Below are 17,185 nucleotides of genomic sequence, written 5' to 3' on the forward strand. Positions count from 1 at the left end.
GAGTTACATAAGATAATGCACGTGAAGCCTGCTGTACATAGGCTTTCTGTGAGTTATCTAATGCTGCAGAACTTGGTGGCTTAGAGCAGCAGTGATCATCTATATCCGTCACCATTTCTGTGGCTCAGAAATTCAGGAGCAGCGCGGCTGGGCTGCTCTGGCTTGGGGTTGCAATACGATATTGGCTGTCCCTGCAGACGTCTGAAGGCTGAACTGTGGCTGGAGAATCCACTTTGAAGGTGGCCCTCTCACACTAATGTGACTCACTCCCATTGGTGCTGGCTGTTGATGGGAAGTCTCAGTTTCTCTCCATATGGGCCTCTCTGCAAGCCTGCTTGAACAGACTCACGGCATGGTGGCGGCTTCCACTAGTCAGAGCAATGGGAGAGGGGGACAGAGAGAGAAAGACAGAGAAACAGAGAGGGGAGTCGGGTAGAGGGACAGACAGGCTCAAGGCTGTGTCGCTTTTATGACTTACCCTCTCAAGTCACATAACATCACCTACACCATATCTATTGGTTGAAACGAGTCACCAAGTCACTAAATCCGTATCACATCCAAGGTGAAGGGATTTAGATTCCACGATTTAAATGGAAGGGTGTCAATAAACGTACATATTTTAAACCTAGGACAGGCTCGTTCTAAATGTCAACTTTTATCATAACTTGAGTTGTCTATCTATATCTATACATATGTATTTTTTTTAACTGAAAATGTTTTTATTTATCTAAACCTGATCACATGCCCCCTGCCGATCCTTGTCCTTGCCTCCCTGTCCCTGGTGTGGTGTGGTAGAGGTCCCAACAGGGTGACCATGACACTGAGTAAGGGTCCTGGACACGTCCTGTCCTAGGAGCTCGTGCTCGGGCTCAGCTCTCACCCATCTCTGTCTCTTTGTCACTGTCTTTAACCAGATACTCCTAAGTAACCGAGGCCGTGGGGGACCACAGAGTGGGACCCGCCCCACAGAGGCTCATGACCAGCAGGACCCCTCCCAGGGCTCCCCTGGCAGAGAGAGGCCAGTACCTCTGGCTGCAGAGCTGGGTCTGGACCAGGATGTAAGGTGTCAGGGGGGCCAGGGAGGGCACCCACTGGACCTGGCCCCCTGACAGCAGCCCTGGGCCCTGCCCGCCTCTGCAGCACAACAGGGCACCGTGGGCATCCTGGCTCCAGCCAGTGAAGTTGAGGAAGCTGCATCTGGGGGACGTTCAAGGAGATCTGAACCCTAAAAGCCGTGGCACTGTTGGGTAGGTCCGAGGTACACATACCGAGTAGGCAGTGGGGACCAGGAAGCTGGCAGGACAGCGTTTCCTGAGGGCCTTGACCAGCTCCTCATTTGTCCTATACACAGTGCTATCTGTGGAGCAGAACTGGGCCTGCAGGCCTTTCCTGGCACCTTGGTGTGGCTGGACAGCAAACAGGAGGCTCGAGAAGGAGACCTCCTTCAGCGTGTAGTCACGTCTGGGCTGCACCAACACTTTGTCACTATGCGGCTGGTCTGCGAAGCCCATGTGCCCGCTGAGGAAGGCCCTGCTCCAGCTCCAGGCAATAAAGCTTGTTGCCTGGTCAGGACATTGATGGCTAAGTGGTACAGCTGTTCTCCATCAGCTCCTTGGAGAAGCCGTGGATCCAGGCCACGTGCAGGACCAAATGGGGCCTCAGGGTTTATAGAAGCTTCTCCAAGGAGCTCAGCGCCATCACTGGGTCAAACAGCCTGGAGGGACAGAGCCTTAGTCTGGGCAGCTGTGGGTGGCCCAGCCAGGCTCTGGAGGTCCTGGCTGCAGGCTGGCCTAGCTGCGTCTCCCCCTGGACCGGGCTAGAGATGTCTCTGGCCCCCTCAACCCTCAGCCGCTGCTGGAGGCCCTTTGGCCCTGGGCAAAGCAGCATGGCACAGATGGCAGGCTGAACACCTCTTCTAAATCAGCGACGTGTGTTGGTGCAAAACCTCGGGAGTTCCCTGCAGGTAAAATTTGAAACTGGCCGTGGTGCACGGAGGGCAAAGAGAGACCGAAAAGAGGCAGGCCCCTCCAGACTGGTACGCGGCAGTTTTAATAAGCAAAGGAAGTTACTGCCGAGGCTTGTCTTGGGCTCCATAATACAAATAGATCTCCGCACCTCCGGCCAGAATCTTAAGGGTTTACGTAGAGGCCCTAACTTATTCAGTCACGTATACTGTCCAGACAGCAACTCAAAGCACATTGCTCTCTCAGCTTGCATCCTTGAAATGGCTCCGACTATAGGAACGGTGGGCGGAATGTATGCTCCAAAGGACAGGGGACGGGCTCAGGGGCCTCCAATTGCCCTGGTCAGGTCTCCGGTAAAACCGGCAGTCACCTCCTCTCCAAGAGCTCCTCCATCGATGTGTCACTGGCATCCGACCGTCTGCAGGATCAGCTTCATCTCGGCCAGGGTTTGTGCTCTGTTCTCGGGCTCTGGCGGCAAGCTGCCCCTTCTTTGATGTAGACAACCCTTGTCACAAATGGCAGTCGTTTGGCAGCATCTCCACTCAGGCCCTCATGGACCTGCCCGACCATGGAGCTGGACAAAGACCCCTCAGACCCTTCCAGGAGAACCTTCTCACTGGGAAAGATCAGCTGCTTCTCCCCAATCGTGGCTCTGAACTTGTGGATGTAAAACACCTAGAAACACCTTGTCCCTGCAGAAGGCATCTCCGGCTTGAGGCACCACAACAGGTAGGACTCGCTTGCACTTCACACACTTCTGCTCACGCCAGGTGGCAGTGGCGGTGGCCTCTTGTAGTCCTTACCATGTGGAGCATATTTTAACAATATTTAGTAATCTAAATATATATATATTTAGTAATTTAAATATATTTAGAATATAAATACAAATTGTATATGATATATAAATGTAAAATACATATAAACTATGTATTTTACATGTATTGATAGTTTTTCTATATAAACCATATATTTTTATGTATATATAATATATATACATATTAAATATCTATATATCTATAGCTATAGTAAAAAGAAAAAATGTTATTTCTAGAATTTACCTCGTCTTGCTCCGGCACTCTCTTAACTACTGATGCTGAGGGCTGGTACAGTGTATTAGATGTTTGCGTCCCCCCAAAATTCATAGGTTGAAATCCTAACCCTCAGTGTGATGTATTGGGGGGGGGGGCCTTTGGGAGGTGATTAGATGATGAGGAGGAGACCTCGTGAATGAGATTCGAGCTTTTATAAAAAGGACCCCAGAGACAACCCTGGCCCCTTCTGCCACGTGAGGACACAGTGACACAGTCTTCCACGAATCAGGAAGCGGGCTCTCAGCAGACACTGAACACTTCAGCCCTTAGAACTACGAGAAACACATTTCTGTTGTTTATACGCCACCCAGTCTGTGAGATTCTGTTATAGCAGCCAGGACTAAGACAGGTGGGGTGAAGCTGTGGAACCAAAACTTGGTGACTGAAAAGATCAATCTCTTCCTTTTCGAAACAGTGTCTTCCTACCCTTTCAGGTAAATAAGCAAATGATGAAAAGCTCCAACAACTGTTTTGTTCTTCATTACTATGATTTTGTCGCTTCAAGACTATTATATAAATGGAATCTTTTGAGACTGGCTTTTCCCACTCAGCATAATTCCATTGAGATCTATCAAAACTGTTGCATGTATCAATTGTTTGTTTCTTTTGTATAGCTTGTATAGTATTCAATATGTTATATAGTATTCTATTGTATAAATTATCCTACAGTTTGTTTATCCATTTGCTAATTGAAGGGCATTTGGATTTTTCCAGTTTTTGGTAATCCCTCAGGCCTGACGTTTTCTGTCTTAGGAAGTTTCTCTTTTCCTTTCTTCCTGGAGAACCCACACCCACTCACCTTGGCTGGACTTGTTTTTCCGCGCACAGCTCTCCTTACCCCACCCTCACATTATTCTTAGCTTAGCCCCATCGTGCTTCTTTGACTTCTGAATTGAAGTCATTCTTCATTGTCAAGTAATAATGGAAACTCAAAATATATTTTTTCCCTGAATATACTGTAGTAAGTTATATTTAGATTTCAGAGCTAGTTGCCAAAGGCTCATTTCTCCAACAATATAACTGATATTTGGCAATAAAAATTTTTGAAAAAGTCATAATGTTGCCAACATCGAAGAATGTATTTTTCATTTATTAATTTTATATCCTGTACTATCATAGAGAAAAGTTGACTGTTCTTTGGGTATTTAGTTCTTTGAATTTTAACACACCTCTATTATCAGGATACAGAACAGTTATGGTACCCCCCCAAAACTACTTTGTGACACCCCTTTAAAATAACATCCCCCATCCCAAACACTGATCTGTTTTGTTCTTCATTACTATGATTTTGTCACTTCAAGACTATTATATAAATGGAATCTTTTGAGACTGGCTTTTCCCACTCAGCATAATTCCATTGAGATCTATCAAAACTGTTGCATGTATCAATTGTTTGTTTCTTTTGTATAGCTTGTATAGTATTCAATATGTTATATAGTATTCTATTGTATAAATTATCCTACAGTTTGTTTATCCATTTGCTAATTGAAGGACATTTGGATTTTTCCAGTTTTTGGTAATTGGGAGTTGAGCCATATTCATGTATAGATTTTTTTGTGTGTACAAGTGTTCATTTCTCAAGGGCAAATGCCCAGGAATGGAATTACTGAGTTACATGATACATGTAAGTTTAACTTTTTAAGAAATTGCCAAACTGTTTTCCAGAGTGACTACCATTTTCCATTCCTACTAACAATACATAAGAGTTTCAGTTGTTCCACATCCTCACTAGCACTTAATTTTTTTTTCTTTAGCCATTTTAATAGGTATAGAGTGGCATCGTATACTTTTCATTTGCATTTCTCTAATGGCTAATTATGTTGAGCATCTCTTTATATGCAGTTGTCACATCCATGTCTTCTTTAAAGGAAGTATCTGTTCTTTTGCCCATTTTTAAAACTGGGTTTCTGTTTTCATACTGTTGAGTATAGAGTTCTTAATTTATATACACCTACAAGTCCCTAACCGGATATATGATTTGAAAAGAGTTTCTCCTAGTCTGCAGCTTGTCTCTTCAATGAGCTAATAATGTCTTTTGCCGAGCAAAAGTTTTTGATTTTAATGAAATTCAGTTTATAGTTTTTGTTTAGTTGTGGATTTGGGGTCATTTCTAAGAACTCCAGTTTTATCTTCTATGATTTCTGAATTTTAATTGTTCCCCTGTATGTAAGACAACACTTCTGCCTGGCTGCTTCACAGATTTTTTTTTTTCTTTGTTAGTTTTTTCAGAAGTTTGATTATGATGTGCCTGGGTGTGGACTTTTTTGTGTTTATCTGTGTGTCTGTCTGTGTGTCTGTTTCCTCTTCTTATAAAGACATAGTTTGATTGGATTACAGCCCATCCTCGTGGCCTCATTTTAACTTAATCACCCTTTTAAAGGCCACATCTCCAAATATAATCACATTCTGAGGTACTGGGGGTTAGGGTGGCAACATACGAACTTTGGCAGAACACAATTCAGCCCCTAACACTGTGTCATCTTGAGGTTGCTGTCTGTTGATTGTCTTTTTATTTTTTTTCAATGTGGATTAAAAGTTTCCTGGTTCTTCATATGCCGAGTAATTTGGAATTGTATCCTGCACATTTTGTGCATTATGTGGTGAGATTCTGTTCTTATTTAAATCCTACTGAAAACAGATATTTTTGTTTTGTCAGGCAATTGATCTGGTTAGGTTCAGGCTACAAGTTCCGACCTCCCTTCTCTGGACTGTATTTCCAATGTCAGTTCAAAGTTTTGAAAGCCTTTGCAGTTCCAGTTCGATCTGTCACGTGTGCGCGTCATCCAGGGGTCAGCCTATGACGTGAACAGTGGCCTGTCTGTGTGTTTAGTTCTTGAATTCTTTGATATGCTGATTCGGTCACTTCCATGCATGCACAGGCCAGGGGACACCTGGGAGTACATAAGTAATTTTATGAAGTCACTGTGTTGATTTCCTTCCTCTTTGCAGTCTACTGGCACTTGTTTCCTGAGTGTTTCCCTTTTGTTCCGTTAGCTAGAAAGCTGGAGCTTTAGTTAATCCTGCTCTGCCATACATCTTTGTTACTATGTCCACATCCGGGGTTCACTGCTAGCAGGATAGAGAGAGTGTAAACATCAAGAAGGGGTCATGCCACCTTCTTGAACTAACAGCTCCATCCATCAGAGAGGAAGGGCCCCCAACACCCTCCCCATTTGGTGGGCTCCCATAGGGACCTCTGCCACCACCGCCACCACGGCAGTGCTTTGAGACTGGGGTGTGAGAAAAGAGAAGAAAACAACACGAGGAAAATGTATGTACTCATTTCAGTGTTAGAGTCCCCTTTTTACTACTTGAGGCAAAATTCGGGTTTCCTCAGGAGCTCTCTGTGCTAATACTCACTTCTGGGTTTCAGCCTGCATTGTGCTCAGGCTGGGGGATACCAGAGAGAAAAAAACGAAAATATCACCACTGGTTGGTAGTACTTCAAATTCTGGTCTTCATTCCCAATCTGCCTGCTACGATTTACTTCTCAGGGTCCCTGAGTGACTGTTGCATGTGTTCTGTCCAGGTTTTATAGCTGCATCAGTGGCAGAGACAGAGTGGGTCGTGCTTACTCCATCTTACCAGGAACTGAAAGCACCTGAAACAAAACAATATTGAAATTAAATAAGAAAAATATGTCTTTTGAATTCTCATATTTAAGGCAAACTGATACAGTTAGGAGAAGAGGAAGATATGGTAGAGGTTGAAGTGAAAAATAGTAGTTCTGAAGGAAACGCCTAAAAATCTATGAAGCCTTTTGAAATTGAGAATACGGGTGTTTATTGTTTAATTTTAGACAAAAATGGATAGTTTCTACCTTCTTGAATGCTGACATTAGACTAATACTATATGCTTATAGGTAATGATTAGAGTAATTTTTCTGTTAAAAAAAAGAGTGGGGAAGAGGGATATTTGTGGGGAATATAAAAGTGAAACAAGAGAAATGAAGTTTAAAAGGATACATATATGTGTGTATTGCTATGTTTGAGTTTGACAGTAAAGATAGTAGAAGACAGGGGAAAAAAGCTGTGAGGGCTTGAGTCTCCTTAAGGGGAAAAACCGGGGTATTAGAGAAAACATGCGTCACGTTATGCTCCGGTGACCACGTGGGGGCACTGTCGGCATGACACAGCTTAGTGCCGTCCTCTCCAAATTAGGGTGTATACATTGTAGGAAGGCGCAAGAATATTCCTTGAGGTCCCCGAATAAAATATTAAATTTCAATTTCTATTTAGATTTCATTAAGAAAATAGAGATTTATGGAGCTTTACTAACAGTTAATATAAGGACTGATACTGGCTGCATCACTTAGTCAGTAGGTTAGATGATTCTGTGTCACAAGGTCCATAAGAATACTGCAAAAAAATGGCAGTTCTGTAACTGCCAGTTCTGTAAAAATGCCAGAGGTTGATGGTGGCAACCTCTGGTTGGTGGTGATCTCATTCATTCAGTTGGTCTAAACATACGGTGACATATTGCGGTGTACATGTTCTTGGTGAAATGGATTTATACTATATTACTTATTTAATAGTTAATAACTAATATTTGAATATCAATTTATTAATAATCAATAAACAATCCCTCTTAAAATGTGCTAGTGACTTAAAATATTTCTTGCAAAGAAACTGCTGGTCAAAATGAAGTAATTGAAGCTGAAGATAACAATAAAAAAATGGAAAAATAGCATTCCCCTTCCTCCTGGTTTGAACTCTTTTTCAGACAAATCATGGGATAAAAACAATGGCTATAGTTGATATGTTATCTAAGAGTGATATTTTGACAAAATATACCCACTTAGTTGATCCCTTTGAGTTAAAGTAATGTTTTAGACAATAAATGAGAAAGAACTTCACACTTTTGAGAAAGGATTTTGAAAATATATGTTTAAAAATATTTCCATCATTATGTGGTTTTTGTTCTTGAGACTAAGACTGGTGTATTTTATCTTTAAAACTCTTCTATTTCATATTAATAAGACTTTGAAAATGAATTTTCTAACCTATTTAAAAATCTTCCAAATGAAAACTTTCAGTAATTTTAGAACATTTATAAAATTATAAATATTAAATACAGTCCTTTAATTTGCAAAAAAAGAGACTGACATTATGGAATATGGAAATTTATTAACAAAATATCAACACAAAACTTAAAATTATTAGTGAATTGGACCAAAAATAGGGACCAAGTCTAACTAATAAAAGTTAATATGATTACTTGTTTAAGAACATGCTTTTTCCATAAGGACCTGTGTTCCTTTATTAAGTATATTTTTCAACTAGGCAGTCATTCAAATCAAGAATCAAAATAAATCTAAAACCAGGTGATCAAATCACTGTACCACAAAACACTGTACCCAGGCTTTGAAAAGCAGCAGACAATAGTTCATCATATTTCTCTTGCTAAAATTAATGACATTAGTGATATTTTTAGGCAGGTCAAAAAAGTTTATATCATTAACCAGTAAGCTAAAATAAAATTATTTAACTCACGTTTCTCATTTTCTTTAAACTTCACCTTTGTATGTTTTGTAATAGACACAATCATAATGATTACATCTAGAACTCTGTACATTTTACTGTGAACCAGATGATGTTTTAAATGCTTTACATAAATTGTTTTAAGGTTCACAACACCCAATATATGTATATACTAAGATCCTCATTTAAAGGATCAGGAAGCCGAAGCATAAATAGATTAAGAAACTAGAATAAGACCAAGTAGCTAACAAGTGACAGAATCAAAATTTAGTAGTACAGTAACACATATACTTAATTTATACATAAATTACTACATTTGTAAACCAATAAAAGTCTGAAAGAAGTATGGGATTAAAGTTTGGAGACTATTTGTCTACAGCTAATAGGCATTGTGGCAACATAAGAATGGGCTCTCGGGGAACTCAACGCAACATTCAGTACGTTAGCATTTATAGCACAAGCATGATGCTGTTTAATTCCATAATAATCTTTGAAGTAGTCATGTTAATCTCAAAAACACAAGCATGCTTAAGAAAATAATGTTTAATGGACTCTGACAGACTTAGGTATAAAATTTAGTATTACCACTTGCCACATCTGTGACTTAGGGTATTTCCTTTTCTCATCTTCAAAGCGGGCAAAATAATATATGCCTTGTAGGATTAAATGGTATATTATAATATAATATAAGTAGTGGTTAAGAATTTAGGTTCAGGAGCTGGGTTTGAATTCTAGCTCTACCAATCATTAGTTGCAACTTCCTTTGCTAAGCTGTAAATTTTCTCTCTGCCTTAGTTTTCTTATCTGAAAAATGGGGTTAATAATACTACCTACCTTATAGAGCTTTCCATGTGGACTGATTTATGTCATGTGTTTAGGACCTGGCACTTAAAAAAATACTCAATAAATGATGGCTGTTATTAGTAAATATAAAATGCTTAACGCATAGTAGGCATTCAAAAAATAACAACTTTATAATCATTATACCCATTGAGAGCTTTATTCAAGATTATGCAATGAAGAAGTATCCAGGGCTCTTACTTTTGGATTCTGTGCTGTAAATGGCTAGGGTTTACATGCATGGATCATTCGCTTCCGGTGGACATAGGCAAAATATGTTCCTGAGGACAGAGCACTGAGGCATGAGCTCCTCAAGAGAGGCAGCACCGAGATCTGAGGAGCATTCGGAGAGGTAGAAGACATGGAGGAGGGAATCAGGCAAGGCCGAGAGATAGGAAAAGAAGAACGTATTCAAGGAAAAGTGAGTAAAATGTCTTCACTGGAGCAGAGCTACATTTTAGAAAGATTAACCTGGGGGAGTTTTGGGGGGAGTGTAGAATTAGGGAATTAAAACCAAAAAACGCCAAGAAATGAGAAGACGAGAGAGAAATTCACTGTGCTCATCCAGACATGAGTGGTAAGGACCAGAACTAAGAGAACCACGGAGGGCATGGAAAAAAGAGGACAGGTGAAAGATAGACGTGTAGCCTTCAAAAGAAAAGTCAACAGGGCTTGGGAACTGATTAAGTGATGAACAAGCAAATGTAAGTCGGCAGAATGACACCAATGTTGTCACTGTAGTGAGTGTAATGACACTGAGAAATAGGAAAGTATTTAGAGGTGTAATGATAGGCTTGACGTTTTACATTGAATTTGAATTAATACAAATACATTTTAAGTAAAAATGTCCTGGGGCATTTGGAAAACTTAGATTGCTCGGGTCCAGAGATAGAATTGGAAGTCAACGCATAGAGGATATAATTGAAGGTCTTTACTATCCAAAGATGTCTAGTGGAAAAAGATTATTTAAATAAATCCATATAGAACAAGGAAAACGTATAACAATAAATAGTGAAAAACTGGTTAAATTGTGACTTAAAAGGAAACAAATAAGTATAAACAGTTATTTATATCTTATACTTAAAACAATTTATATTCAAATTCCAACTGGCCACTGATTCTTAGAATGAACAGAGAATTAATTGGTTTTTTGTTGTTGTTATTGCCATATACACAACAAATTTGTGCACTAGTCTGTTATAAGAATCTATACTCTGTTTTACTTTGAAAAACATGTAAATGCATATTTACTTTCTGATCTTTTTGTTATCCTAAAGTCTTTTTTTTTTAAATACCGTGTTTACCTGAAAATCAGCTCTAATGGGTCTTTTGGAGCAAAAATTAATATAAGACCCAGTATTACATTATATTATATTATATTATATTATATTATATTATATTATATTATACCCAGTATTATATTATACCTGGTATTATATTATATTATACCTGGTCTTATATTATAATAAAATAAGACCAGGTCTTATATTAATTTTTGCTCCAAAAGACGCATTAGAGATGATAGGTCTTATTTTTGGGGAAACATGGTACTAAAGAAGCCAGTCTTGGTCTCTTCAACGTGGAATGAAAATGTAGACTCTTTTGGCAAGCAATCTGAATGTAATATCCTTTTAGATTTTTATGGCTGTTTCCCCTGAACTTTTAAAAAATACTTTACAAAAATTGTAGTAGAGGGGCAGCCTGATGGCTCAATTGGTTAGAGCGTGAGCTCTCAACAACAAGGTTGCCAGTTCAATTCCCGCATGGGATGGTGGGCTGAAACCCCTGCAACTAAAGACCGAAAACCACGACTGGACTGGAGCTGAGCTGCGCCCTCCACAACTAGATTGCAGGACAGTGACTTGGAGCTGATGGGCCCTGAAGAAACACACTGTTCCCTAGTATTCCCCAATTAAAAAAAATTGTAGTAGAGTACACGTAACATAAAATTTACCATCGTAACCATTTTTAAGTGTATAGTTCCATGGTGTTAAATATATTCACAGTGTTATGCAATCTGTCTCCAGAGCTTCACCTTGCAAAACTGAAATGTATACCCATTAGTCAACAAGTTCCCATTTCCCGCTCCCTCCAGCTCCTAGTTACCACCTTTGTACTATCTGTTTGTATGAGTGGGACTACTCCAGCTGTCTCCTGAAGTACAATCAATCATACAGCGTTTGTCTTTTTATGATTGGCTTATTTTACTTAGCATAACGTCTTCTAGGTTTATACATGTTGTAGCACGTATAACATTATGGCCGAATGGACATTCTACTGTATGTATATATCCCATTTTGTTTATCTATTCATCCATCAACGGACACTTGGGTTGCTTCCATCTTTTGCCTATTGTGAATAATGCTGCTATGACCATGGGTGTACAGATATCTCTTTTTTTTTCTTTTTTTCTTTTTTTCCCCAGATATCTCTAACGACCCTGCTTTCAATTCTTTTGAGTGTATTCCTAGATGTAGAATTGGTGGATCATGGGAAATTCTGTGTTTAATTATTTGAGGAGCTGCCGTATTCTTTTTCATAGTGGCAGCACCATTTTATATTCCACCAATAGTGACCACAGGTTCCAATTTCTTTACATCCTTACCAACACTTGGTTTTGTTTTGTCTTTTAATAGTAGCCATTTTAATGGGAGTGAGGTGACATCTTATTGTGATTTTGATTTGCATTTCCCTAATTATTGGTGATATTAAATATCTTTTCATGTGCTTATTGGCCATTCATATATCTTCTTTGGAGAAGTGTTTATTCAAGTTTCCTTTGCCCATTTTTGAATTGGATAGTTTGTTTTTTGTTGTTATTGAATCTTAGGAGATCTTTATATATCCTGGATATTAATCCATTATCAGATATATGGTTTGCAAATGTTTTCTCCCATACTGTATGTTGCCTTTTTGCTCTGTCGATTGTGTCCTTTGATGCACAAAAGTTTTTAATTTTGTTGTAGCCCAATTTATCTATTTCTATTTTTCTCGGCTGTGCTTTTGGTGTCATATCTGATGGGGTTCAAAACATGCTATCCCAAAACACGGCATCTTGGCATAGTTAACATTTTAAGCTGAAAGAATTTGAGAAAATGATAGAAACATGAGGTCTGAAATCCTGCATCGTTTAGATGATGAACAATTTTATTCTGAAATAGATTTGTTCTTGTATTTCATGGTACTGCTAGATGTTTCCATGTGATGATAAGAGGTGAATGCTACTTCAGTTGTCTTGATGGAGTGGGAGACATTTGTGTTAAGTAGGCAGGGACGTTTGAGGGCAGACTAATTTTTATAAATTTTTATAAATTTAAAAACTGAATACTTTTACAGAATTAAATTTTGTGAGTTTGGGGATTCTGATGATAAATAAAGACAATGTCATTATAGAGGCCGTGAGAATGGATGTGTTGTTTAGCATACTCAACTTCAGAGTTGAGAGAATTGGAAAGAAAATCAAAGTGCGTATGAGGTCACTGACTTTAGGAGGATTAAGGAAAAAAAATATTTGAAGTTGCTGGGGAAGGAACTTTCAGGAAATTATGAAAAGAATGTGTCTAATTTAAAAAAAAAAGCAGGAGAGAAGACAATTTTAGATTAATTTTCTCAGGAAGACTGAGAAGAGAGGAAAGAGGAGTATGGGGCGTGGATTGCTTCTTTTAAAAAGAAAGAGAAAAAACATGATGGTAGTTGCAAAAGGAACTTGGGTTTCAATTTCTTTTAAAATAAAGGTGGAGGTGGGTAAGAGTTGCATCTCCCATTGAGCTCCTGTTGTCATAGACTTTCTTACTTTTGTGCACAGACTAATGCAGGGGCACAATTAGCGACCATACAAAGCTTTACATTTCTGACTTTATATTTGAACTGTATCCCATCTCCCATTCTCTCTGTCCTGTAAACTACTCCTACAGGGCTTTTGTCACAGCTGGCGTACACCCACCTTGATGTTAGTTCATAACAGCTGGAAGCATTTTCCCTCAGAACTATTTCCTATTCAATGAGCGATTCTAGAAATCTCATAGAACCATGTAGAACCTAAAGTAGAAATATATAATGGTGGCAAGGCAAACATATTCACAAAGTCATGTTTTAGTCGTTCTGCTTTACTCCTTTCTTTGAAGAGTATTTAGTGAGCTATCTATGTGCTTGGCACAGTATTGGGCTAAGAAAACAAAGATTGACAAGTCCTTACAGAATATACTGCCCACACAGTTCTCAACCAAGAGGCAATAATAGTACTTGTCACTCCATGTTTGAAAATGTTGGGGACACTTTGACTTGTTTCATTGACATAAGGGACATTATAGGTGGGGATGCTAAGTGTTCTGGAGTGATTTGCACAAAGAAGAATTGTCTGGCCCCAACCAATGGTGTCTCCACTGATAAACAAATGCTAGAATATGAATAATACTAGTACTAACAATTTATTACAGATCTGCACTGTATGAGGCACTTTACCTGCATTGTCTAATTTAACCTCACCTTGACACTTTGGAGTAAATACAATCCCTGTATTTCTGAATAGCTTCAAGAGCATACAGAACTTTCTCAAAGTCACACTGCTAGTTAGTGGCTAAACCAGATTTTAGACAGTGTTCTAGACCTGGCTCCAGAGCTTACAGTCTTAATAACTACACCACCTAACTTCTTACACTAATGATAAAATAGACCCTGAGGCTCACGTTTGAGCAAACTGAGGGTACAGATTATGGTTTATTCATCTTCCTCCCTTACCTAGTATAAAGACTTCAATAATGCCTGTCATTTATAGGTTATTTTATTTAGTCTAATCCTTCTCATTTTTATAGATAAAGAAAACTGAAGTTCAGGGAGGTTAAATCCTTCTAGTATGTAGCAGAGCTGAGATTAGAATTCAGGGGAGGTAACAGACACTACAGAAAACAATGTGGAGGTTCCTCAAAAATTAAAAATAGAAGTACCACGTGACTGAGCAATCTCGCTTCTGGGTAAATATCCAAAGGAGATTAAATCACGGTCTCAAAGACCTATGCCACCGCCATCTTCATTGCAGCAATATTCACAATAACCAAGAAACAGAAACTATTAGGTTGGTGCAAAAGTAATTGTGGTTTTTGTAATTATTTTTAACCTTTTAAAGCACAATTACTTTTGCACCAACCTAATACATGTATAATGGGATACTATTCAGCCATGAGCAAGATGGAAATGCTTCCATTTGTGGTCTCACTTATGCTAAGTGAGATAAGTCCGATAGAGAAGGACAAGTACTGTATGATGTCACTTACATGTGGAATCCAAAAAAGCCTGACTCCTAGAAACAGAGGAATGGTGGTTACCAGGGGTTGGGGAGAGGAGGAAGCGGGGGACATATTGGTCAAAGGGCACAAATTTATAACATGAATACATTCTGGGGAATAATACACAGCATGGTGACTATAGTTAATGGTATTATATTGTACACTTGAAAGTTGCTAAAAGAGTAGATCTTAAAATGTTTCCACCACAAACAAAACTGTGGTAATTATGTGAGGTGATGGAGGCGTTAACTAAAGTTACTGTGGTAATCATTTCACGATATATAATTGTATCAAGTTAATATATTGCACACTTTAAACTTATACAATATTATAAATCAATTGTATCTCAATAAAGCTGGGAAAAAAATAAAGCCCATTCACCCTGGATCACTTAAGAGAAATCCAGAGAAGGAGTTGACAGTTTGTGAGCCGCCAACTGCTCTATCTCTTAGTTTACCCACTTTCCTAGTTTCTTCGCCCATGGCATCTATTTATACCAGACACTGGCAAACTTTTTCTTTAAAGGGCCAGGTAGTAAATATTTTAGGCTTGGCAGGCCACGTGGTCTTTGTCACAACCATTCACCCTGCCATTTTAGCAAGAAAGTAGCTATAAGTAACTCATAAACAAATGGGCATGGCTGTGTTCCAATAAATTCTTATATATAAAAACAAATGGTGAGCCCGATTTAATCCATGGGCCATTGTTCACTGACCCTTGGTTTATCTCCAGTGGTGGACTTTGTCCTTTTAGATCAATCTATCCTTGAATCATCATAGACAACTTAGAATAAGACCGGTCAACATTTAGAACAGCATTTTTCAAACTGGGTGTTCAGGGCATTTCTTGGGAACTGTGTTTAAAAGGTAGATTCCTGAGTCCCACCCTTAGAGGTTCCAATGCAGAATGTCAGGGGAAGAGCCTCAATATCTGTATTTCTGGCCCCTCTATATGACACACACAACAAAGTTTGAAACCCATAAATATATGGCTTCAGCAGATTACTTTGCAAAGAAATAATGTTAAATACATCGCTGTGTAATTTCAATTTCACCCATAATCCTAGCTCCATGCCCAAAACTCTGGTTTACTGAACAGAATATCCATTTCATCTCAAAACCTCATATCATTCCACCCTTTCCCCATTTATTCAGAGGCAGACACATTTATGTAAAAATAATCACCATCAGAATACTAATGGGCCATAAGCTAATGTAAGGCTATTTATTCAGCTGAATGCAATTACCTACCAGTAAAACCTTGTTTTCTATACAGTGTGACTATAATCCAATTTAGGTCTTTTAACCCCTGGTGATTTTTGTTTCATTTTGCTTTGTGATGGGTGGAAACCAGGCATGGTTGCTGGAGGCTGGCAAAAGAATAAAGGGGAAATAGCATCACCACAGAACAGGCCATTTCCAGTTGCATGAGTCCTAAGTCTCCATAACCACTGGGTGGTTCAACATGATTCTGTTGCTAATTGATTTTTCCCCCCAAGTACAAGGAGTGCTTATTTTGCATCAACACGATTCTATTTTGTGATGATTGTAGGTAAAGTCAGCTAAACTAAAGGTATTTCAGCTGCCACGTCCAACAGGTATCATGTCTATGACTAAAGAGTACGAGTGTGCCCAAGTGGGTTTTCCCAAAGAAAGACAACATACGGAAAAGATGGCCCCGGACTCGCTGCATTGGTGTGGATGAGATGGTTGGGAAGATCTCTCCACATAACTGTCCTTCTCGATCCATCATATCAGAAGGCACATGATGCTGATGTGTCTTATTCTTACTGCTGAGGGAAACACTGACCATTCGGTTAGGGTTAAGGTTTCCACACTGTAAAGATTTAAACTGCCTTTTGTAACTAATAAACATTTGTAGGAAGAAGCTCTGGTGCTGTGCAAATTAGTGTTGAGTTGGCTGTGAGGAAATGTGGAAAACGGACACATGTGACTATAAGCGTATGAATGGGATGCATCAGAGAGATTGATGGCTGAACGTGATTTTACCGTGAACTGTGTCCAGGGTCCCTAATTTGAGACCGAGAAAATGGCTCCCCTAAAGGCTGACTGAGAATTTAGTCCTAGAACTGGGATGACCACTGGCCCATTTCCTCACCTGAGATTACTTTCCTCTGACCACCCTTAGAATTCATCATCTAACCCATATTTTGTTGGCCTTCGATTGTGTTTGTATCATAGAGACAGAATTCATTCAAGTGCTCCCCCTCGTCCACTCATTAAAAATAGTTGTCGTTGGTCAGCCAACTCTGTCTTTCTCCCACTCGGTAATGTGGGTTCTGTTTTCATCACCAGAGGATTCTACTCTAATCTGTTTCATGTGCCTTCCATGTTTAAACCTACCTTTGACTCCACATTGCTTGTGGGTTTTACAGCCGCTCATGCCCCCTACCTCTGGTCGTTTTCTAGATCTTCCTTGGGCGTTCACGCCAGTGGGCCGTCGGGCACGTTATTCCATTGGCCTGGGATTCCCTCCCCTATCTTTCAGTTTGGTGAAATCCATGTGAA

General features: G+C 39.5%; 1 pseudogene; it reads right to left on the bottom strand.

The window, feature by feature from the left end:
• Positions 1 to 920: 920 nt before the first annotated feature.
• LOC117033739 (cytoplasmic tRNA 2-thiolation protein 2-like) lies at positions 921 to 16,469 on the bottom strand (annotated as a pseudogene).
• Between the last annotated feature and the right edge of the window lie 716 nt (positions 16,470 to 17,185).

The sequence above is a fragment of the Rhinolophus ferrumequinum genome, chromosome 14 (assembly GCF_004115265.2).
Source record: "Rhinolophus ferrumequinum isolate MPI-CBG mRhiFer1 chromosome 14, mRhiFer1_v1.p, whole genome shotgun sequence".
Classification (NCBI taxonomy): Eukaryota; Metazoa; Chordata; class Mammalia; order Chiroptera; family Rhinolophidae; genus Rhinolophus; species Rhinolophus ferrumequinum.